This window comes from Homalodisca vitripennis, chromosome X (assembly GCF_021130785.1).
Source record: "Homalodisca vitripennis isolate AUS2020 chromosome X, UT_GWSS_2.1, whole genome shotgun sequence".
Lineage (NCBI taxonomy): Eukaryota > Metazoa > Arthropoda > Insecta > Hemiptera > Cicadellidae > Homalodisca > Homalodisca vitripennis.
In genome coordinates this window covers 74,796,714-74,822,147 of record NC_060215.1, presented here as the reverse complement: position 1 = coordinate 74,822,147, position 25,434 = coordinate 74,796,714, and the positions used below count along the sequence as shown (strand labels likewise).

Below are 25,434 nucleotides of genomic sequence, written 5' to 3'. Positions count from 1 at the left end.
TCTTGATTGAACATCTATTGTAATAGCAAAAGAGCTCTAGAATTGGTCTGGTATTTTAAGCGCATTAAGTACACAATTATATTGAGACCGGAACACATTAACTGAACTGTTAGCAAGACAATATAGAGGCCAGACGAGTCAAGTCCAGCACTAATGGAGTGAGGAATGTTTGCTGACCGGGATATTGACAGATCAATACTCAACTGTTTTTGTGTTGATTCCGAAATGGTATCGACACAAAGACACTATTGTTTCAGAAAGCCAAATAACCAGAGCGTCCACTTTCCTCCGATAGCGATTCAAGTTCTTTTCTTTTATAGGATTTTTTACAGGAGAAAACCTTGCGATTTAAAAGTGTATAAGCAGTATGAAAACTGCGAAATTGTAAACTTAGATATTAGCAATCTAAAATCATAAGTAAAAGTGTTATTCCATTACACCTTCAATGTAGAGGATCACCTTTTGTAGATATACTATAATTTGTTTATTTTTATCATTTTACCATTAGAAACAAGATTATTGGAAAATAGTAATTTTTCAATAAAAATAGGCATAAAATTGGAGATTTTTTTAAAAAGTACTACAACTACTACAGATATCAAAAGATGTGATAGGTTGCAGATAGTGGGTCCTCATCTTATAGTATATTGTATTTGGCTTTAGTGATGCAGGAAGTTACTCCCTATTTCTATCAAGATTAAGATATTAAGGCAGCACTTAACTGGTAAGCTTGTAACATTAGACGGTAAAGATAAGAATTTCTACAAATTTATACGTAATGTCAAATTATACAGGCTAGATTTTTTAGGACGAACATCTATGGCCTACAAAATGTTTTTATTATTATTTATGCAGAAACATAACAAACTGTTAACATACGTATGGAAATTTCTTCAAGATTTTAATAATATGTGTATTTCTTTATGTAACGATAAAAACGAAGCGATTACTATGTTAATATGATTAGAATTTACATCTTAAATTTGAACAAATTTGCATATAACTATGAAACTGACAACTTTTTGTGTGTGTGTGTGTGTGTGTGTGTGTGTGTGTGTGTGTGTGTGTGTGTGTGTGTGTGTGTGTGTGTGTGTGTGTGTGTGTGTGTGTGTGTGTGTGTGTGTGTGTGTGTGTGTGTGTGTGTGTGTGTGGACATGTTGTACGTCGTATATTTTACCACAACAATTTAAAGTCACAGTTTCAGAACCATTCTAAAATATGTAAAATTTACTGGTAAATTAAAAAATAAATCTTTAACAATAAACAAAAAAAACTCTTCACTTTATTTAAGATTACTATTTTAGAAAAATCACATAGTAATAATCACAGTTTACTATATTTTTAAAGCCTATTTTTGAGTTATTAAAAATTATTCAAATTTAAATTAACCGATTCAAAAAGCTTACGAACATTGAAACATTTATTTTAATTAAAAAACACCATTCTTAAACATAACAGTCAGCGAGCCGCAAGATAGTCCTAAAATTGCGCTACGCGACATTAGGTCGACGTGTACCGCAAACAAATTAACATCCATAATTGATGTATTCTGAATGTATTTTATGTAGTAATAAATTATTACAAAAACACCACTATCAATTTATTCACAAGGCATCTTTATTTTATCTTGAATACTGTAGCTAGACTACAGATAATTTTAGACTTCCATATAGTAAGCTATAATCGTTGTTTCTTTTGGAAGTCATCCTTTATGCTAGTTATTTTGTTGACGTAGATAAGTACAGAGGTAACTAAAGCTTTTCTAGTTGTTATCATCATGGCACAGGTCAAAAATGTGTAAAATATCAATTACTCTACCAATAAGGACTCTTTTTGGTTACTTTAAAACTCATCTGATTGAAGTAATTCTTCTGCTAGATTTTTAGGGCTTTTCAGCGGGCACAGACAAGAAATGTTTTATTCTTGTGCTTTTTTAAAACTAAATGTATAAGTTGTATATGTTTTATTAGTGTTAATACATTTCTTTTCATTTTGGGCATTTTAGTATTTAATTTGTTTCACTTTAGTAAAGTAGTATACTGTTAAATAAGTAAATATTTTTAAACAACCAGTTGATAATTTGTCAACAGGCAACGGTAATTAATTGTAATTATTATTTTATTATTCTGCAGCTTTCGCTGAAAAATTGCATTGTGTTAATTTTTAAAAACTAATTATTATTCATTTTAAACATTGTAAAACTCCTGAAACGTAAAACACCACAGGTGAATATAGTCAGAATTTATACGGTTAAATGGACAAAAATTACTTGTTCTATTTAAATAAAGCTTCAAAGATGAACTCTAAAAAATCTCTAGAGTTTCTTGCGCTTGGAGACTATATAAATGAAGAAGTGTGTAGTGAATTTAGTAAACTTCCAGAACATTGTGAAAAATGTTGATATATTCTTCGTTACATGTTCATTCAAAGAAACAGGATACTTGAAAATGTTGAAATCACAGTTTTTTATGCCTAAAGCCTTACAAAGTCGAATACTTTTGGTAATCCATCATCGATTTACCAAAATTTTCAATATGTTTTAATATACAACATTTTAGATATTTTAAACAAACATTATATTTTAACATTACATTATATTTTAAACATTATATATTTTATAAGATTTATAAAATAAAGATATATTTATAAATATTTTAAAGAGAATATTTGCAATGCCTTGTATTTAAAATATTTTTTTTTCGGAAAATATACACCCCAACATAAATTCAAAATATTAAATTCATTAGTAATCAACCTTATCAGGATTTTCTAATGTAAATTTTGAAATTTCGGCTATATATTTCAAAGCATTTTCCATAGAATAATCATCACAATCTATAGCATTGTTCTAATTCATCTAACTTTTCAATTATTAAAAAAACCTGGACTCAAGTGTCGATAACGATAAATAAGAAACATAATCTTTCATTTAGTAATAGATATTTTCTTTATAGAAATCAGATTATAAATCTTAATATTTTGTAGTTATATAACAGTTTAATTTACTATGTACAATTTCATCATACCTTCATATAATTCATGTTTTCTTATAAATTTCATCCCAATTTTTTTTTTTTTTTTTTTTTTTTTTTTTTTTTTTTTTTTTTTTTTTTTAATCTCTTTCATGTTGCATCACAAAAAGATCGAAAGCTTTGTAATACCCAGGCATCTTTATTTATTAAGAAAAAGTTTCAAATAAAGTTTATATAAAAAGACACTTTCCAGTATTATATTCAGTACATTTACCAGAAACTCCATTACTGTGTGTATAGTACTTTATACAAATTTGTTTCATTTTTTGTTTGCATTTAACGCAGAATGTCAGAGTTATTTATAAAACAATAACTTTACATTTTACTTTCAGCATTGTTCCCAATTCATTCACAATTGTTGTCATTTTAGAATTTACTTCTGAAGGTTTCTTTGTATGCATTTCGAAGGAATGTTATTGTTTTGGAACTAACTTTTATCGAATTTTTAACTGTCTTTTAAAATTTCGTGAAGTAATTTTTCATTCCATTATTTTAAGAAAAAGTGAAAATGGTCTGTTTAGTTTTTTTTTATGTAGTTTTGGTAATATTATATTAAGTTTTAAAAATATTCGAATGGGTTTGAAACTTTTACTGTTTGGTTTTTAACTTTATGGTTTTTTACATATATTTCTAATTAGGTTTTTGATGGCTCCTAAAAAGTCGTAGGAAAGTGTACTACTATATAAATGATTTTAAATATCTGTTTATGTTAATCTATACAGTATTTATATTGGGATTTAAAATGTCTCCAAAATTGTCATACGAACTTTTTCTAATGTACAGTATTCATGTATAAAATATGATCAGTAGTTGAAGGATATGAAGAGAATAGAAACTATATTAAAAGTCCAGGCAGTAGATTAGAGAACATGGGGGAATAAGTATGTGGTGGAAACAAATTTTTATTGAGGGGATCCTTAAAAGTAGTACTAAGTTAATTTTCGTACATATAACTTGATCGAATGATACAACACCTTGTAATACACCTTACCAGATAAAAATCTGTTGTGATTCAGACGTAACATTAAGTGGCGTTAAGTCTAAGCTGTAAGGGAATATTTGTACTAACGTATTCTTCTTTTTTGCTAATCTTACCGTTCTTGCTCATTTATTCATGCAAGTACTTTGAAAATAATGGGTAACAATTATGATACAGACGTAGTAAGGTTGTTCCGGAACCTCTTTGTTATACATTGTCCGAGATTTGTTCCTCTTAAGATGAATACACCTAATAAGTATTAAGCTACAATTTAAATTTAAGATTTTGGAAGCGCACCTTTTTGTGGTAGTACTTGGTAACCTGCACAGGTACATACGCATAGGAATTCTGATTTATATACAATTGAGCACCATATAAACTAGTTGATGCAAATATTCTTAAAGTTTTAATACTTTAACATTACTTTCTGGTTCTTTTATATAAATATCTATCCATTTATCAACATCTTCACAGTTTATGGTTGCTTGCGTTATAAATATTCAGATTTATGCACACTTTAATTAATTAAAACCTCTTACACTATAGTTAAATAAACTTATATTAATTTTTAGAGGGATAGATAACTGTATGTTTAAATAAATAAAGATGTAAAGAAGCAGAGTTTTAACTACTTATAATCCATAGCATTTACTAAAGTAAGAAACGTCTATGCTTGTGGCTGTGACTTATAGTTTTATGGAACGCGTTTGTGGGTAAGCATGCGCTAAATACACTGTGAATTATCAAATCCGGTCACCGATTTACAGTGAATGTTCTATAAGTATAGTAATCTAAGTATGTTTTAACAATTTTTTTCAAAACTATTTTTTTTGTCTAAAACTAAACTTAGGAACTATTAATAAGTAAAGTTCCTCATCATGCGTATAAATTCAAATACAAATATTAAACTAATATTATTGTCCTGTAACTATTTACTACTCATCATACAAGACCATGAAATAATTTGTCAAATTGTTCAATAAACAAACATTTAGGAGCTCAAAAATGTTCATGTTATTTTTACATAGCATACACTTGTTTATGTGTACGATTCTTACAGTGTTTGCGTAGAGAAACTGTTGTGGAAGTGAAGTGTTGTTAGGCCAGATATGCGGACGGGTGTTCGTAGGAGGGAGCGATGAGAGTGCTACAGCAGAGTGCGGAGTCTCCGTGTAACGAAGTATTGTTATGTTCTGCCGAGTGCCTGGTTCAAGTTTGGGGTGCCATGTCGGAAGGGATGTAAGTGAGGTCACTTTACAAACGCATTAAATGTTCACTAAGACTTCCATTCACATCTGCCTTGCAACATTGAATAGATTGGAGTTCATTGTTTTGGACTAAAAACGAATTTGAGTCTAAGATGACGGTTTTTGGTAGAAACTTTAAACAAGAAGAAAGTAACTAATGGTTTATTTGCCATTACTTTATAACCATATTAGGTTTTCATATATTTTATAGTGTAGAAAATATATTATGACATTCAACAATATAGACTATCCGACTAGATCAAACTAATTTTATGGTAAATGACTTTATAAGAAGTTGTTTTATATAAATAAAATATGTTCATTCTGCGGCTGGGGCATTGTTAAATATTCAAAAGATTCTCTAAGAAGCAATACAACCCGATCATGGTCCGATGAAGCAGTCTTCACTAAGATGAACGCCAATCATACAATGGATGACACAACGAGTTGTTTATTGTCGTAGCAAAATATATAATGACAAATATTTGAATAATTTAGTAAAAACTAGTTGGTGGAATTCATGAACTGAAAAATGCTTCAGCCAAAAATGTCCAGTGAACATTCTTGCTTCTGTGATATTCCTTTACAAAGGCTCAATATGTAACCTAGTAAAGTTATAAGCATTATGAATTATCATTATTACAGCTCCAATTTTTACGTACACATTTAGTGGTCGAATTTGACGAGGATTGGGCGTAAGCAGAAACTGCAGTAAGCACTATAAATATATATATACCTTACCTAAAACTGGGATTGTCGGGTTAAAACCTTTTCACTTAGAGGTGCATGTATGACTTAGGTGTCTTTAACTGTAGACAGTTAGTGTTTGGTATTTGGAAAATTTTTCAAATACTAGGCCTACCTATACATAAAATTGCAGGATTCATATCAGTATGATGTCTCTGCCTTATTAGTTCTATATAAACTATTAGTTTTTTAGGCAGAAATAGGAAAAAGGAAGGACACTCAATAGTGAAAAAGGATAACATTTTTGGTTGTATTTACTGTTTAACAGTACTGATTGACACTATCTACGTCTTCTTCGTATTGTTGCATCACGAAATATATTATGAGAATTTCTTTATGGAAATAAAGGTCTTTTATTTTTCTCATGATGTTTATGTACCAACAGGTTTTATGTATCTTAATCTAGCATACTTCTTTTGTGTTTATTTAGGGCAAGATGATAATACAAGCTTTCATTTCACTTGGTCCTAAAAGGGTTTTTGCTTAGCATCTGGATTAACAGGATATTTAGGATTGATAAGTTTGGGGGTAGCGGCCGTCTCCTGTCAAGATTCCAGGAGGTGGGATAGTGGCCACCATTTCATTCATGTGACTTTCAAATATGGAGAGGCCATGAAAATAACTTCCATTTCAAATTAAAGCCAGTAGGGGAAACCATACTCCTTAATTTTTTGTTTGGCTTTAAAAAGCCTCTAACCATGGTGGCAACCTCCACAGTAAACTAGACCTACTGACCAGATCTTTTCCCTTTTATCTCTACATTTGCAGTTAGTCATGTGCTGCTTCTGGACATGTATTTGATTGCCCAGATTTAAATGACACTGTTTTTTTCTGTACACAGTGTAAGTTGTACTGGCAGGTATAAACAATCAGAAGTGAACCCTCCCGAGGGCATCTATCTCCACATAAGTGAGAGGTGCAGTCAGCCCTGAGAGCACTAGGCTTACTGCATGATAAAAATAATAGGGCCTTTTATGGGTAAAATAACATCTACCTACAGATTATACTATTATTTCTATGTTAACAACAGCAAATCACATTAATGCTCTGAAAGAAACACAGAGAGAGGACATCTGTAATTTTTCTGAAACTAACATGATATATTTATTTATTTATTTATTCTTCCAACGGAATTACACCACTGGTACATGTAATAAGTTGAAAAGAGTATAGATTATTAATAGCACTAATATAATGTATACATATATAATTAAAAAACAAACAGTGTTAAAATAAGAAATCAAAAAACAGCGAATTAGTAATAATAATATAAGTTAACAAATAATCAACGAAAAGGTAAAAAAACAAAAACAATAATAAATTATTAAATATAAAAACGAAGCGACAGTAATAAATGTGTGGTGTATGACAAGAACTAAATAACAACTAAGTGATAACAAAATTTGACACATGCAAAAGTAACAATAAATAACTAGCAACATGCAAGAAAAGATAAACAATCAGGAACATGCGTAAACATAAATAATAATCAACAAAATCTTAAATAATTTAACATTAAAATAAATATAAACTAAATCCACTACATGCATACCAGTGACGTGCATGCGCGCGCGCGCGTGTGTGTGTGCGCGCGGTGTGTGTGTGTGTGTGTGTGTGTGTGTGTGTGTGTGTGTGTGTGTGTGTGTGAGGGGGCAAGCTACTAACACATATATATGAAATCGGACTTAAGATTTAAATTAATCCTTAGTATTGTTTGTAAAAATGTCTACATCGTTAGTCTCTTCCAATGCTACAATAACGCCTCCAGCAACAAAGCAGCATTCTATATTACAAAATCCAAAAATATAATAATAAAACCCAAGAACCTGTAAAAATAAACTTTACAACACGAATCTTTGATCGGAATGTTGCTTAAAACTCTGACAATCAGACAATTTGCAATATATGAATTAGAAGTATTATTAACAATATACTATCAGCTTCTTCCAAGATGTACTACATCTCCCAGGAATAAACCTTTTCATAAGCTTTATACTTGACAGGGCACGGAAATTCTTATATCTCTGGCCACGTCAGGATTAATAATAACATTGTTAGGTGGAAGCAAGGCAGCTCGTTCTGCTTTTAAACTGTGTCTCGAATTGCACGAATCTAACTGCACGACTCGTAGAATTTGTAACAAATATAAACAGGTGACACTCCAAGTGTTCTCAGTGAATAGGATGATTATTCGAAATAATTTTATCACGATTCTAAATAGAGGTATAGAAGAACTACACAACTGCAAAAACATAAGAAACAATAAACATCTCATGGTTGAAATTTAACTACTTAGATCAGGAAATTTCAAGCAAAAATTATCTCTTTTATCTAGTGTGACATATTCAGGTGGCGTAAGATTCTGTCTAAAGAGTTATTCAATGTAGCAAATTTAAGTTAAAACAGAAGAACTGTTTTAATTTTATAAATTATGTAATAACAACCTTATAGATGAAACAACTAGTTCCATGTAATTTAAAATTTACTTAAATACAAACAATAAACTTTTTTAAATATTTATTAATTTTGGTCATCCTCCAAAAATTACATTCTGGTAAGTACCTAAACAAGTTTTTTGGAAACCTACCACCAGAAGGTGTGATGTACCATTCTGTGGAATCTGCGGTGGAATGAAGAACTGAGACCAATTTACATGATTGGCACTGTAGTTCAGATTTTGTGTCAGCTCATGAAGGCATTTCTCACGTAGTTCAGTCTTTGACAAGCTTTATAAATAAAGACAGGCCTAGCGATTCTGTTTTTATGGGTGTATGTTTCTTCAGTTACAGGGTACTTACTATTGGTACCTACACCTGCTTCTTTTGGATATAGTATTATGGTGAGGATCTTCATCAAAGGATAATTTATGATAATAAAATTCCCAAAATAGATTTTCTTATTTCTGGTACACTAGTTACTTTTACTGATGGCTTGCCCATGATAAGTTTGTAAATGATCTATCACAGTTGATGATAATAAGCATTTACAAAATATGCCATTGACCAAAAAATTCTACAACAAAATATGGTTGAGGTGTTGTAGTGTGACATTATTTTTATAGAATAAACATCAAGATTGTTTCACTACACCCGGTTCTTAAAGTGATTGTTATAACATTCTATAATAAGCCATATCATGTATTCGTTTTGCTCACTAGAACACGTGTTCCCTGATCTCAGTAATGTCTTAATTGAATTGGGTGGTAAAGTACCTAAAGGGTGAAATGTAAAAGATGAAACATTAACTTGAGGGATCGGGTTCTCAACAATGTAGAATTTATATAATATACAGAGTTAAAAATAACCTAGAGTTTAAATTATAGATTGCGTTAAGCTGAACCAACGATTCGCGAAGTTATATTTATTCCAGGATCGAAAGGATCAGATGGTACAAAATTATAACACTTCAAAATATTAATATTTATCATCTGATTTGTATAAAGGAAATATCTATTACTAAATGAAAGATTATGTTTCTTATTTACCGTTATCGACACTTGAGTCCAGATTTTTTTTTAATAATTGAAAAGTTAGATGAATTAGAACAATGCTATAGATTGTGGTGATCAGGATTTGAGGATTCTTGTATGAGGTTAGGTAGAGAATTATTAGTTTAATCGTGCTTTTATGTATCCTTCTCATGTAAACCCTAGATCAACTAAGTACATCAAATTGCTATTTGTATTTGCACAAAGGTCAAAATTCAATTTAACTTATTAAGTTAAGTGGTATATGGTGTTTAACAAGATTGTCATAGAAGAAGTCAACAAACAGGATGAGAGAAAGGAAAGACCTACAGTACGCCTCAAAATTAAATACATTTTCCAATACATCTATTTAATTTTAATTGTTGAACAAATATTTGCCAAATTTAAAAAACTTTACTCGTGGATTCAATACAATTAACTCCGATTTTGACAGCATAAATAAATTATTGGCAAGTGCACGGTTCTTCACACTGTACCCCTACCTGCCCTACCCAGGATAAAATAGAACAACGAAGGCATAAACTCCTGAAATCAGCCGGCACTGTCAAAACACTAGGCGTATTGTTAAAAAATGAATTCATTCTTTATAAACACGTCTCTTATGTCACCCAGATATTTTGGAAGCATAAAAGCTAGGTACAGATTGCGAATAATTCTACCTGAGGTGGTAAAGATCCTATTAGTTTCTACTAATATAGTTTCTACTAATAGTTCCTAGTACCATGACTGTATCCGCGTTACATCGTCATTTTCCTGCGTATTGCATTCCGACAGCAACTTATCTTACAAAACAACTCATGAATGATACAGAACACGGCTGCACACTTTGTGTATAAAATGTGACCGTGTATTGTATTTATAGAAGCTACTGGACTTATGTCAATGTAAGCCGTATCCAGGCTACATGTTTATGACATGCTCTCCACATCCTAAACTTTCAGAAGACACGTTATTTAGCAGAAAAACTCCGAAGCAAGATTGCTAGTCTCAAAATACACGATAGGACAGCCTCCAAGCATGAATCATCTATAAGTTTATTCTAAAGAAAGTACAGAAGTGCCAAAAACCATCCATAAGCCATTTTATAGAGAATTTTAAATCGTTAATTAGTGGGAGACAATTAGTTGTAGCTTAAAGATGAAACACTACCGTTTGTCAACACTTAGAAGTTTTAGGCAAGACGTGAGGGTGAAATTAATCAAGATGTTTATAAGGGAGTAAGTATGTATATTTATAATAAAAAATAATATATTGTTCGCAGATACAAATTGAAGGTAAATGTAATATGAACTATGGGTGATATGTTTGTGTTATTATTCCCATTACAAAATATTGTTACTTACAAGGAATAAGAAATAAAACCATCACAGGAAATCAGCATGTGCTTGGGAAAATGAGTTCTATAGTATGCAGTAATACTACTAAACAATCGTTAAAATATAAGTCAACAATAACTAAATACTCTGCATTACACCAAACAGAGCAGTGAAAAGTTTTTATCAAACCATGCAAAACAAATTCATAAAAGCAGTGAATTTAAAATAATGCATATAGATATATAATAATGTAGATGCAATAACCAATACATATAAAAAACACTGTTGCCATAGAAAATAAAACGATCATAAAATAAAAATCTCCCATATATATGCAACATAAAAAGTAATACTTATACATAAAAGCTCAATAATGTTTATGGAATTGACGGATTGACTGATAAATATCCGTTAACGGTTATCCGTACTCTTATGACCCATTCAATGTAAATACTATTTACTAATAGAATATTAAAAAATAAAATTTTGGTACTGCAGGTACAACTTGTAAACAATAAATTGCCATTTCTTCATAAATGTAGACTATTATGTTTTTCAAATTCTTCATTTATACACGGAAGCAATAACACATAAAAGAGAGAGGGAGAGAGATATGGAGAGAGAGAGAGAGAGAGAGAGAGAGAGAGAGAGAGAGAGAGAGAGAGAGAGAGAGAGAGAGAGAGGAGAGAGAGAGAGAGAGAGAGAGAGAGAGAGAGAGAGAGAGAAGAGAGAGAGAGAGAGAGAGAGAGAGAGAGAGAGAGGAGAGAGAGAAACAGAGAGAACGAGAGAGGAGAGAAAGAGAAATAGGGGTCAGAGAGCATAGCGGCACCGAGTAATGAAGTATTGTTATGCTGCAACGTGTTTGTGGGACAGGAGTGAGAGGGGAGAGGGGGTGGACGGGGAAGGCTTTTATTTCATTGGCTTGGCTTCATCAGCGATTATTGATCAGAGAGCTCCAGCCCCGAGCCAAATTGACCCGACTATTAGTGTATGGATGTGCGTTCAGTTTTAAAATTATTTGCCAAACTCATCTATCAACAGAATTTCATCTTCAGGATTAACAATTTAAAAATATTTCACACCGTCGTAATTTGATCATATTATAAACATAGCCTAGTACTAAATACAATAAATGACAATTACCACAAGGATTATTAAAATAGTAAATTAATTTTTCAGGTGGAATGAAAACTACTGTTGAAATGTGTTACACACACACACACACACACACACACACACACACACACACACATCAGAAATAGATATACATTCATCTCCAATCTGTATGATTATGTAAAAATATGTCACTGTCTATAATTGATTAATTAATCTCTGTAGCTTTTTAGTTATAAAACAAGTACTAGTTAGACATTTTGTATATATAGTCCTTATACATACTGCATGTCTTCATACTAACCTGTTACGGTGAAACTTTTGCATCAATATAGTATGTCGTACCCGAAAGGTAAGTGTTCTATTAATGAAAACTGTAGAACCGGTATGTAGTATTGTAGTATTCGTGAATATTAAGAAAACCTCCCACCTTTAACAACATCTTTAGAAATGAATATTTAAAAGTAATATTATATTCTTATGCTCCTCTAGGATACATGAATCTTACCGAACCTGTAGTGATTTATAATTATGGTGACCGAAATTCGGGTATCTTGTTTTTATTGAAAATGCCCCTGAAAATGATTACAGAATTTTTACACAACTTGCTAAGTTATTCTGATTAAGTAATTTTTATGTGTTCAGACATTTAGTTTTTCTTTAAACATAAAACCTTATTTTCCCAATGAGGAGTAAGCTGAAATTTGTATGGGAGGGAGTAAAAAATCAATTTAATTGATTGTGACTGAATTAATCAAAGTTAATTGGTTTTACTCCTAATTTTACTAGATATATGTACTTGTGAGGTTAAGAAATTGTTAATTGTTTATATATATATATATATATATATATATATATATATATATATATATATATATATATAGATTTATATATATATATATATATATATATATATATATATTATTTAAAAATGATATATTTTAATGAAAGAATGGAAAAAGCAATGAAAGCAATTAAAGCAATTAAAATTACTTTGTGGTTATGTAAAACACTGCTAAACTTTCTAATACAAAATAATATGAACTTCATATTTGCAATGCATCATTTTGTAACCTTAAGAGGATAGTGTGTGTTATAGTTTTTACTAAGTGCATGCATTAGAGTCAGTCAAGTTGACACACAAAACGGTGCTTGTGATTCCTAAATTATTCATTACAACGCTCTGGTAAGATTTTTTTTATTTTCACATAGATCGTAGTTATTTGTTAAGTTAGTTATTCTAACCTCTTCGCAAAGAAGATATCAGACTGCAGATCTCGAAACGCAGTGTTGACTTTTTGTATCACCGAACGATGGCAAATGTCCGAAAAATCCTGTTTGTTTCAGGATTGTATAATTTTTAAGGAAGCCATGCACCCATCCGTAAAGATCATAATTACTAAATTACCTTGATGATTCAAAGTGTTCAAACATACATTAGGCCCAAGCATTATTAATTGAATAAACTATATTATACGAAAAAACTTCGTGACAGTAATGATACAGTTTTAAGTTACAGGCAGGTTTTATATCTGTCGTAAAACTAATATTATTGTTAGCAGTCATTAAATATATCTAAGAATTAAAACAATTTTTGATGTCTGTTCGTATAGTACCAAGTCGTAAATAGAGAATAAAATAATAAAAAAGAGTTCTCTGAAGCAAAAGGTAGTAGTAGTAGTAGGATCTCTAAAATCGATATTTCCATTTGGTATCACAACTGTGCAGATTTCTCTCTACATAAGAACATAGGTCAGCTATAGTTGGACAGTTTGAAGATATTTTGCAACTAGCTATGCAAACTTCAAAAATATCCAATAAATATGAATCAACTGTTAGTTATTATTGGTCTAGTTCTTATCAAACAATAATAAAATACATTTATTTATAGAGGAGGAGATGATATTCAATGCAGATATATTCTGCTCTTCCTCCACTAACCAGGTAGATTTTTGTGGATATTAAATTCATGATATATTTCAAAGTCATTTCAATACCAGGTGGAGAGCACTAATAAATTAGCTCCAGTCTGAAATAGAATTTTAACCTACAATAACTATCACACACCGGTGTTCGACGTCTTAGATCGTGAGACTACCTGCTTTTTTATATACAAATATTTTGAAAAAAGGTCTTGGACTCCATATTTTCTTTTTATTACATAGCCTCCAACTCCATAGAAAAATAAGAACTAGTTTTAAAAGAGCAAGTAATTGTTTAACAACCTCCTTCAAAGGTTCAGAGGCATGTGGTTATTAAAACAAGTGTTTGAAGACATGCTGACCTAGTAATATGAGGTGATAAACTTTCTACATTATAGAGAAAAATACATAAAAATGTGTTTGGGTATTTTTTTAATGGCTCCTACGTCACTGACTGATCTAAATTGAAAGGTGTTTAGTATTACTTTTCTGGAATTAGTGTTATTATTAAACTTACCTGAATGGAAGAACACTAAAATATTGGATATGCAAATTCGAGTCATAATTTCGAATTTACCTCTGATAATGAACACAAGAACATCTATAGTTCAACAAGATGGGCCCTACTCTGCACTGAATGAATAGATGATTTGAAAGCCAAATAGTCATTTTCGGTCGTTGGTAGGGATCTTAATAGCAATACTGTAAACCTGGCCTTCACAGTAATAATATATGTGGTTAGTAAAATATACAAGCCCCTAATTCCGATATAAAATCTTGTCAACAAGGCCAGTAGAAAATAAAATATGGATGATTTATAAAGAAGAAATAATGAAAACTCTTGTAAAATTCCATGAAAATGAAAATAAATAGTACTAAGCTGACAATGTGGTTCAACTACAGGACGAACTAAAGACAACAGGTTTGTGGTAAAGTAATCTCCTCTTATTAAACCACACTGGCGTAGACAGTTAATATGGTAAGCCCTGATGTGAACAAAACTGTACACAATGTTCTCGAATATTGATCTGCTATACTTATATCAATAACGATCATACAGTTAATAGTTACTGGGTGACGAACACCTGTGATGCTGGTGTGTTAGGAATTATCTAAGTTACACTAATAGTTATGAATAAGGTTTAGTATAGTAATTTTACAGTCTATATTCATTGAATTACAATATTGAAGCGTCCTTAGTGAAGATCGGATAGAAATGAGAGTACGTTATCCCTTAATGATAGAGCGTACAAGGCACTGCCGGCAGGACGTTACGTTCTCATTTGAGGACGTAATTCAACTGCTTACACGAGGACGAAAAGTCCTGCTGGCAGGACCGTTCTTGGTCCCATTAGAAAGAGGGAAATATAAAGAATTAGCGCATGCAAGTCTGAAGTTGGTAGCTCTGACCGTTCAGAAATGGCGGCGATTATAGGAAAGGGTGACCGTGTGTATGTTTTCGCTACTTATTTTGATACTCCAAATAGTGGAAATTCATGGAGTCGCTCGTTATTTGGTAGTAGTTATGATACCACTAAGTGTAATGGTACTGTAATTAAAGTGACGTTTAGTTGTGCAACAGTTCTGTGGGACATTGACAAAAACACAACTAGATGTTTGCTAAAGACTTGTTCTCGAGTGATGGTCGAGCTGTCATCGCTGCCGGTGTGACGCCTGCTGTCAAACGCTGCTATAGGCCTACCCCGCCAGCTCATATCACACCTGCAACGCTATCAGGTAAGAGAAAACTTTTCACTTTCTACCATTTATTAATAGTTGATTAAATTAAAACTGAATTTCTTAGTATATTTTGGTCGTACTTGAATAGTAAAGGTATTCATTACCAGGATAGTTTCAAAGGGGGACAAGTATAGATGACGGACTTTTGGCACACGTAAAACTCGTAATATTTGTCACATTAAAAGTTCGGATAAATGTTTGTTTATTATTAAAAAGGCATTGTTGTAAAGAAATTGTTTCAGATGATGCCCAGAAAAGTAAAAGGAGGAAGACATACCGTTCAACTGACCAGTGCTGAAAACAGTTCGTCGTCATCATCATCCGATGAATCTAATGATGAAAGATGAAGACCTTTGATAGCGGATCAAACAATAATTATTGATTTACCTGCAGATGCAGAGGAAATCTATAATAATTCAAACTTAGTTTTAGTTAATGACACTGAGTGGGACTTTGGTAAACATGTAAATATTGATCAATTCAAGGACCATCAATACAAACCTCGTTTTTACTTGCTTAATACTAATCGAGAAATTCTATCCCTCAATGAAATGGATTTTTGGCTATTTTTTTCCCCCATTGATGATATAAAACCATTATTTTAGTTTGTTCAAATGCTCATTTGAGGAATAGAAGAAAACCAATTTCGAGACATGAGTTTTTCAAGTCAATTGGTATTTTGTACGCCATGAGTATAAATATGTTAGGGGTCCCCCGCAACTACTGGTCTACGGAAACCGGACGGCCTCTTTCCTGCTCCAGCTTTTGGTTCTAGGTTTGGGAAATGCATCGTTTTGAAGAAATTTTAATGGCAATGGCATTTGCCCATGCCTGAAAGATAAAAGGAATGGTAGATAGGGTGGTATCAAGTTTGGGCTCTCATCAACATGTCCGTAACACATTGGAGGCAGAGTTTTCCCCCAGGTTTCAAATTAACTGTAGATGAATCCATGTTTGCTTGGTACGGGGAAAGGCAACTACCGTGAAAATGGCATGCCTGCTGTGATGAAAATTAAAAGGAAACCTAAAGGAGTTGTTTGTGAAGTAAAAACTATTTGTGGGTAGCACATCAAGAATCAGATTGGGTTGGAAATCAATGAGGGGAAAGAAGAAATGAAAAATAAAAAAATGGCAAAAGGACTTTGGTGCCGGAACTGCAACAACGCTACGATTGACTGAACCGTGGCATGGAACTGGTCGAATAGTTGTAGGAGATTCTTGGTTTTCTTCTGTAAAGACCAGTATTCAGTTAAAGGAAAGAGGTTTGTATTTTTTAGGGATTGTTAAAAACCGCCTGTAGAAACTATCCTCTGAAGCAAACTGTCCTGAGGTGCCCTAAGGAAAAGGGGTCTTTTATATCAGCTACAGCAAGCTCGGAAAATGTAGATCTTATTTGTGTAGGATGGAGAGACCGTAAGGTTCATACGTTTGTAGGTACCTGCTCTACAACTTTACCTGGGAAAACCATGTACAAAAAAAAGATATGATGACGACGGAAAACTTTACACCAAAGAAGTAGCACGTCCAAAACTAGTAGAAGATTACTTCAATGGGAGTTTCTTGCCATAGACATACATAACCACATTCGCCAAGATGGACTAGCACTAGAAAACGGTTTGTGGCAAACTCAACAGTGGCATCATAGAATGTTTGCTTGTATATTTGGTATTATGGAAAACTAATGCCTTTTTAGCACATAACCTTCACAGACCTGCCCTTGAAAAGAAGTCTCACACAGACTTCACTAAGGCACTAGCCTTGCAATTAATAAAAAAACCAATTTGGCCTTCCCCCAGAAACAAGGACCTGCAGAACCTTTGTTAATCGATGAAGTGAATTTACCTGTGGAGGTAATCTCGCACGTCCTTGTTAACCTTTTCTAAAGATGACGAACGGAATCGAGTTCAAAGGAAGTGTATAATCTGCTCGAGAGTGCACGGAAAGCAAATAAAAGCAAGCTACTTTTGTAAGAAATGCGGACCTAATGCTGTTCATGTGTAGCCCACAAACTGGCAGAGATTGTTTTGAATTCCATATAAAAAATGGTATACCCTTACGCCGTAAGAACTAGATATGTATTGAAAAAAGAGGTGACTATGTAGCTATCAAGATAGAAATCATACTTTTTTGAATTTAGTTCTTTGAGATAGCTAAACATACTAGAAAAATAAGTCCCAAGATTTTCAATATCTTTCCTAAGTATATGAATACATAATGAATTTTACTAATTAGTTGAAATACTTAATAAAGTTTTCTTGGGTAGATCTTAATTTTTACTACTTATTCTATACTTTTAATTTATTCATGTATTCTCTCTCTGTTGTGTAACGGAACAAGTATATACTTCGTATGTTTATACATTTATTTTACATTTATAAAATAGATTACAAGGCAGTTGTTGTATTAGTCAGTAAGAGTCATATTAAAACAGTTTTACAAAATTTACAGTAGTTTATTGTTCGCCCAACACCATATCTGAAGTATTACTACTGCCACTAATGCGCTCTGGTTACCAAAAGTAAGTACTGCCGGAAGGACGCGTCCTGCTGGAAGGACAGTTCAAACATTCGCCATAAGTGCCTTAAGTCCTGCTGGCAAGACGCAACGCTGCGTACAAAAGTACTTCCGGAAGGTCCTTCCAGCAGGACGTGGGACTGTACGCTCTATCATTAATAAGACAACGGTCTAATAGTTTGTGCTTTTATAATTCAATTTTAAATATGACTATACTCAAGTCATTCCTTGAAATGAATTTTAATGCGTACATAGTTTTTCACGTCTCGAATGATACGTTGAGAAAAGAGTAAAATTATTATTAATTACTTTTAATTAAATACGTAGGCCCTACCTAGTAAATATAATAAGTATATAAATATATTCATATTAATTATTAAATGTGCTTGCGCTTGGTTTTGAACAAAATATGTAATGACATTAATATAATATACTATATTTAAAAGGATTTCTACATTTGGAGGATAACTAAACAGATTAAAGATGAAAAACCTAAATTTCCCTTGTGTTTATTCTCAGTGTAGGGGATGAGGCATTAAAATATACTGAGTAGTTTCGTGTTATAAATGAGATTTCTCAAACTTTTCTCCATACCATTATACCGTATTATGCAAGTTGGTTTTGCATATTACTTCAGGTTGCAATACCATTCTGAGCCTCCATCTGCACAAGAAAAACGATTTTTTAGAATAAAACCTAGTGTGTATTGACATCTATTTTGTTTGCTTCTGCTATTTGAATGAATACCAATTTTCATATTTTAAAAGCTATATTATATATTGTGCATTAACATGAATTGTATATTTATACACCGACACGATGCAGAGTCCAAGGACCGAACAGAAAGTAACGAAAGAGGTGGCACACATGCAGACAAACAGTCAGATACTCTTCCGTTTCAGTTTTTGACCCTCAAATCAATAGAGGTCTCTTTACACCAAGAGGATATTATGTACCAGGCTTATTGTCTCCAAGACCTTTATATCGGGAATTAACAATAGATGGACAATCAACGAAATGATTTCAATAAGGTCCTGTTTGTCCTTAATAATAAAATTTGACCCATGCTTTGAAATACCAAAATTTATTCGTAAATTAAAGTTTTAGTTTATATGTGAATAATTCATAATATCGATATTCCTGGATTTCTCAATTACTCAGTAGTTAAGAAAGATATATTTAACTTTGTCTATTTAAGGCCTTTACCATTTCTGGAGTGGACACCCTCTTGATTTCTTTATTAGCACAGTACCGACGTATTAGTAAATAACTAGCTATCCAATCTGGTTGTACAGTGGAACCTGAAACAACCAAACATCAGAGCCATGAAGAAAACAAATGTTTTATGGTTTCAATAAACCAATAAAATCTAAATAACGAATAGCAGTTGAGATCGGTTTACTCCATCATAATTCATTTCGCGCTATTATTGGAATGCTGATAGTATGAAGCATACAATAGAATATAACTTAAAATGACGTAACATATATAACAAGTATTGTTTATTATTATTTTGAAGTATTTTCCGTAAATGCTGAACGTCAAATGATCGGCAGTCTACGTCAGCGTGCTGTTCACACTAAAACAGATATTGTCCACACAGTTTGTGGATAAATGATGAATTTGATGTTAAAAATCTATTAGTATTTAACAGCAACAATTTAATTCTATTGTGTATGTACCAATAAACTAAGAGGGAGGACAACCGCTAGGTTAGTAATATATGGATTGTTTCGTACCAATGCGGGAGATAATCGAAATCGCTTGTAAGCAGGGGTGTTTCGTGTTCGGTGGCTAAAGTGTTTAAACTGTAATAAAATTACAAGTTTCTCAAACACAAATGTATGGGCCATAGTAACTGTATGTAGAACAACGTAAAAAGCACAAGAATTTGTCATAAAATACTTCTCGTATACGTCTCTTAAGGTATTTATTTACACTTTTACACTACTTCTATAATCCGTTAAAACGCTTTGAAATGGATAACGTCATATTATAATAGAGGAAAGAGAAAGTTTGAATGCATTTAACCAAACATGATATGTTTCCAAAAAAAGTTTATTGTTTAAGTAACTGTAGCTTTGAGTTGACTTATAAAAATACAAATCAGGTATAAGATAAAATAACATCTCTGGTTTTTTAAATGAGGGTGAAATAAGGTACTCAATAATAATACTTAATATTGGTACTCAATATAACGTTGTTCCGTAAGAAAAATAACGGAAAAATGTTTAGTTTAGTATAAGATAACTTACTTATTTTAGTAACAAGTACTGTAACATTGTTACCCTGTATAAGGTTGCTGTGACGGAAGGTATGCACCTTTAGTTAAAATATTTAACATGCAAAACCTTGGCTTGTGGTAGTATTAAGCTGGGATTTATTTGTGATTTCCTTCTCCAATTATACGCCGCGGGTTAATTTCGTTGTAAATAGAACGAGTAGTAGTACATTGCAACTAGCATCAGATATAAATCCGCATCTATCGTGATGGATGGAGAATCATAACTTAGTTTGCGACCACTATAAGTCACAGTTCTGTATGGAATGAGTGGCAGTCTCTCTCACATGTCATTCGGAAATCATTGGAAATACAAATGTCGCCTTCATCCTATCGTGTATTCAAACATGAATGCACTAAACATAATTACAATACAAGGATTATAAGGGAAGAAGTATTAATACATGCAGTTGAGGTAGTCAACTGCACATTCGAACTTTCGCTTAGTACAATGTTGTCTGTCGAGTCAACATAACGTTTTTCACCCTCTCTTATCCGCAGATAACAAGAGAAGTAGGTAACTATTAGGTATCCACCGTCACGAATAAAGAAAAATTGTGATGAGTATAGGGACCGATACAAATTTTAAGGAATACTGAGATATCAGTGACCTTTCGTTATTTAATTATTAAAAAGTAGAAGTATATTTAATCCTTAGGTCCCACTCAACCTTGCAATTGCCTCCGATGAAACGCCATTTTCTAGAAGCAAACCCTTGGGAACTCTCCAATGGTGTTTATGTTCTTTATGTTTAACTTTGCTTGCTAGTACAAGAGACAAAGACTGCACTTGGCCGATCTTAATCTGTTACATTGCCTGGCAGAGAGAATGACCTAATCCACAGTCCTACTTGCAGTTCTATCTATAGTGATGTTACTTTGATACAGTCGTCTCAGGTTGCCCCTTTGACCAACATACACGAGACATTTTCAGCTAAAGCTAATGAATTGACCAGACGACTATAAATCTATATCATTGTGCATGGTTAAACTAAATTATTGTAACTGACAACTGAGTAATAAATAAATAAATAAACAGATAAAAACGTGTTTGTGAAATGTGGGTAACATACCTAACATCCATATACGTTCAGGAGTTTAAAACTATTTCAAGATATTTAATTTATCATACCCAAAAATGTAAGGCATTAACAAAAACTACGATGTTGTCATCTTTCTTAAACAGTATTTTTTACGACCTTGCATAAAAAATGTTATTACTTTGAAAAACTTCTCATGATAAATGTTTCATAAAAATTACAAATAAAAATAAACATTTAACTAAAAAAAAAACCGCTGAAGTTTGCTAGAAAATTATTAATTAATTAGCAAAGCCGGTGTATTTTCAATACCGCGACCAGTCTACAAGGTAGGATAATTGGCGAAGATCGGATTCCCAATAAAACTATGGTTTACTTAGATAGGATTTTTGCGGAACCTGGGATATTCTCAGCGCTACGTTGAAACTGACAAGAGTGAATATTCTGTAAAGGTTATATATTTACAAAACTGTCCTGATAGGGCGAAGTTGATTACCATTCCAGAGTATTGTCAACGTCACTATTAAACTCTTAGGATATCGTTGTTATTGACTGTAGAATATTTTCGATTCAATAAGGCGTTTACGAAACGTTTTTTTGGCTAATTTATAATACTACTTTTAAACTTGCAATATTAGAAATTTATTGTGTTGGAAGCTTTCAGTTAACCAAGGAAGAGCTTGTGAGTTATTGTGTGAAACACTATAAGTACTAGATGTGGTAGAATTTTGAAATATGTTTTCACATAGAATGGTAACGTTAGCTAACACAATAATATACGACCTACTGTTGCATGCATCTAAAATAGTTCTTGGTAAGATATATCCGCATGGTAAAATCAAAGATACACATACGTGTATAATCCAGCTTACTACAAAGAGTACGTATTTTTGAAGAAGTATTGTTTTGCTCACGTTTTTACTATAAGTGTATTTAATAGTTAATAACAAAATCCTTATAAGGATTTTAGTAGTGAATAAATATACTTATTGGGAAATTTCGAAGCATTTCAAATAAACTACCTATTTGTAGTTTCTTAAGAATATTCGCTCCAACTCCCCCACTTCGGTTTCATAATTTTCAACAAGCTATCTACAATCACTCTTCAGAGTCCACGTCCCCCGTCCCCTCGACTCTTTCTGTGCCAGTTGCCGGAGGCAGCGTCGTTTGTGTGGTCCCCCTACTCTGCCACGAGTAATTTTAGCTTTCACCGCCCTCACGAAAACTCATGTTTGCCTCATAACGTCTCCTGACTAGAATTTTAACTATGTTAAGAGATGAAAGAAAATTAAATTAAAAACCGTTACTGCTTCGTCGTATTGGACTGGTCTAAATTTATTTAGAACTAAACAATTAACTTTGGTACAGTTACTGTACCATTATTTAATAGTTGATAGTGTTGAGCTATTAGGTTTCTGTTGACAATCATTGCATTAGTTGAAGTATTACATAATATTAATGTTAACCTTTAACTGAATAAGGTCATTAAGTTGATATTAAAAAGTAGCTGCTACCAAACTTATTCTCAGCATTCTTATAAAACAATTAAAAATTTAATTACATTCTCTATTCTACTTTGAAGCTTTGAAGAGAGGAAATACCTTTCATTCTTTCCCCTATTTCAAGTAGCTTAACTCAGATTAGACAGACAAATGCACATCGAGGAGTAAACACGACTGTACAGATTAAAGCTACTTTTAATTATTTTCAGAAGAAAGTTGGGAGTGGCAAGATATCTTTTTATTGTCTGAATCTATTAACAGGAATTAGATAGTTATGTAGTCATAATGGTTGGATCATGTGATAAGTAAACTGTGATTATTATTGTTTTTTATTGCTATTGTAAAAATAATTAAACTCAATACACTATAGATAAGATTCGTAACGTACACATAAGGAGATATATATACGTGTGCGTGTGCGTGCGTGCGTGCGTGCGTGTGCGTGCGTGCGTGCGTGCGTGTGTGTGTGTGTGTGTGTGTGTGTGTGTGTGTGTGTGTGTGTGTGTGTGTGTGTGTATACACGTGTTACGTCTTTGTGTTTAAAACTTCTTTATGGTTACTAAAATTGCAATACCGTTTAGTAACTATATGGATTTATACAAACTGGTAACGATTTTAAAGACGATATTCTATCTATCATGTAAAGTGTTGATGTAACAAAATAAATGTAACATCAACACATATGTTAAGTAAGGACAGGATGTGACAAAGAAGATTTAAAAAGAATGTATTATATGTTTAAATACAGTAGAATACGAATGAAAAGTTACCGCTGAAGTAAAACCATCAGTCAACCAAAATGTATTAAACGCAAGATTTGTAATAAACTATCACGTGTCCATACTGTAAAAAAAATATTAAAAAGTCAAAAGTTACAACTTGAACAATAATCGACACTTACTTATTGACAAAGTGTTTGATATCACGAGCTAACTTCAACATTAATGTTAACGCTGTTTTAAGTACAGATAGCTTTGCCAGTTTATGCAAAAAATTGAAAAACACAATAATACATTTATTTTAATACGACACTATACCAATAAATGGTTTAACAGTCCCGAACCTTATTTTGTTAAGTGGGTAGAACCAACTGTTGGAAGGGTATACAACACTATTGGCCTTACTTAATGTACTATAGCCTTTTCTTAATGCAAAGTATGATAAGTATACTACTAAATACGAGTAGTTATCATTTGACTTTGTCACTTGTAGTGTGGTTCTGCATTCCAGGTATTTGGTGGCCAGATATTTGGGCTACGATGTTGAAGATTTATATCTGCTTTGCATTGGTATTGATATTTGTAAATAAATAGCGATAATTTGAGGTGTAATTAACTGTAGTTCGTTAGTCACCAGCGTTATAATTTAATAACCGTTTCTGAGACATGTTCTGTCCTAGCAATACTATTGTATAGGAAACAGACACTTTTCTAAGGAGAATTCCGCCCCATTTGCAACGGGTTGTGTGATCATATTATGAAATAGAGCAGTGAGGAAAGTATAGAGAGAAAGTAGTCACAAAAAGTATCAAGGCCACAATCAGGATTTGAACGTGCGCAATCATTAACTCTGACACAAAGTCCCAGACATCAGACAGTACAGTTGCCAGCTCTCCCACATGACTTATTCACAGTATCAATCTCTCATGAAAATAGTGGAGTTGTGGACACTTAGTTTTATACAGAATATTACGTAGCTCCTAATTTTAAATTTATTCAAGTGTTTGAAATGTATAACTCGCCTACTTCCACCATCGACTAGAATATAGTTGGTGTGTCGTTTGTATTTACTGCACATTAAATTAGCAATTGAAATATCGAACCCAATAAATATGTTACTATAGTGTCCCTACTCAATGAAACTATCAAAAACCAATAATTATAATAAAATACAAATAAACTTTGTTGTTGCATTTAAATAAACGGTGACATTTAAAGCGCAGTTGGTGTGCTTTCTATTTTACATAATATTTCAGAACAATTTTCTATCAGGTAAAAATTAAAAAGTGTTAAATAAATGTTATATTTTAATCAAAAGCTTGGATTCTTAGGTATAAGATAGGATTATATTTTTGCAAATATATTATTTATCATAGTATAAAAATATGTGTTATCAATATTTAATAAGTACATTATCGTTGTTGTACAAACACTAACCTTGAATGATTACAGTATAAAATGGAATCTGTACTAATCTGCAATTAATCTATAAGTGTCTATTTGTTACAGTTTTTTGTAATATTTACTATTATATATTATTGGTCAATGAAGCGTTTTGCGATTTCTAGTTGTTTCTCGATCTACGCTAAACAGTTTTTATAGAACCAGGGAGCTCAAAAGGTATAATTTAATAACAATACATTATACAAATACATAGATGTTGCTATTTTTTCTCTCTGGGATTTGTTTCATTGAAGATATTGTCAAAATATTCATTTTATGGTGAAAGTATATAAGATCTATAAATTTTATTAAACATAACATGAGTCAATAGGTCTAATTATAATTAAAAGCTT

At 32.1% G+C, this 25,434-nt stretch overlaps 1 protein-coding gene across 1 annotated transcript in view; it reads right to left on the bottom strand.

The window, feature by feature from the left end:
* LOC124369480 (Down syndrome cell adhesion molecule-like protein Dscam2) overlaps positions 1-25,434 on the bottom strand; it is a 222,320-nt gene that overhangs the window by 130,456 nt on the left and 66,430 nt on the right. The gene's annotated exons all lie outside the window — the stretch shown is intronic.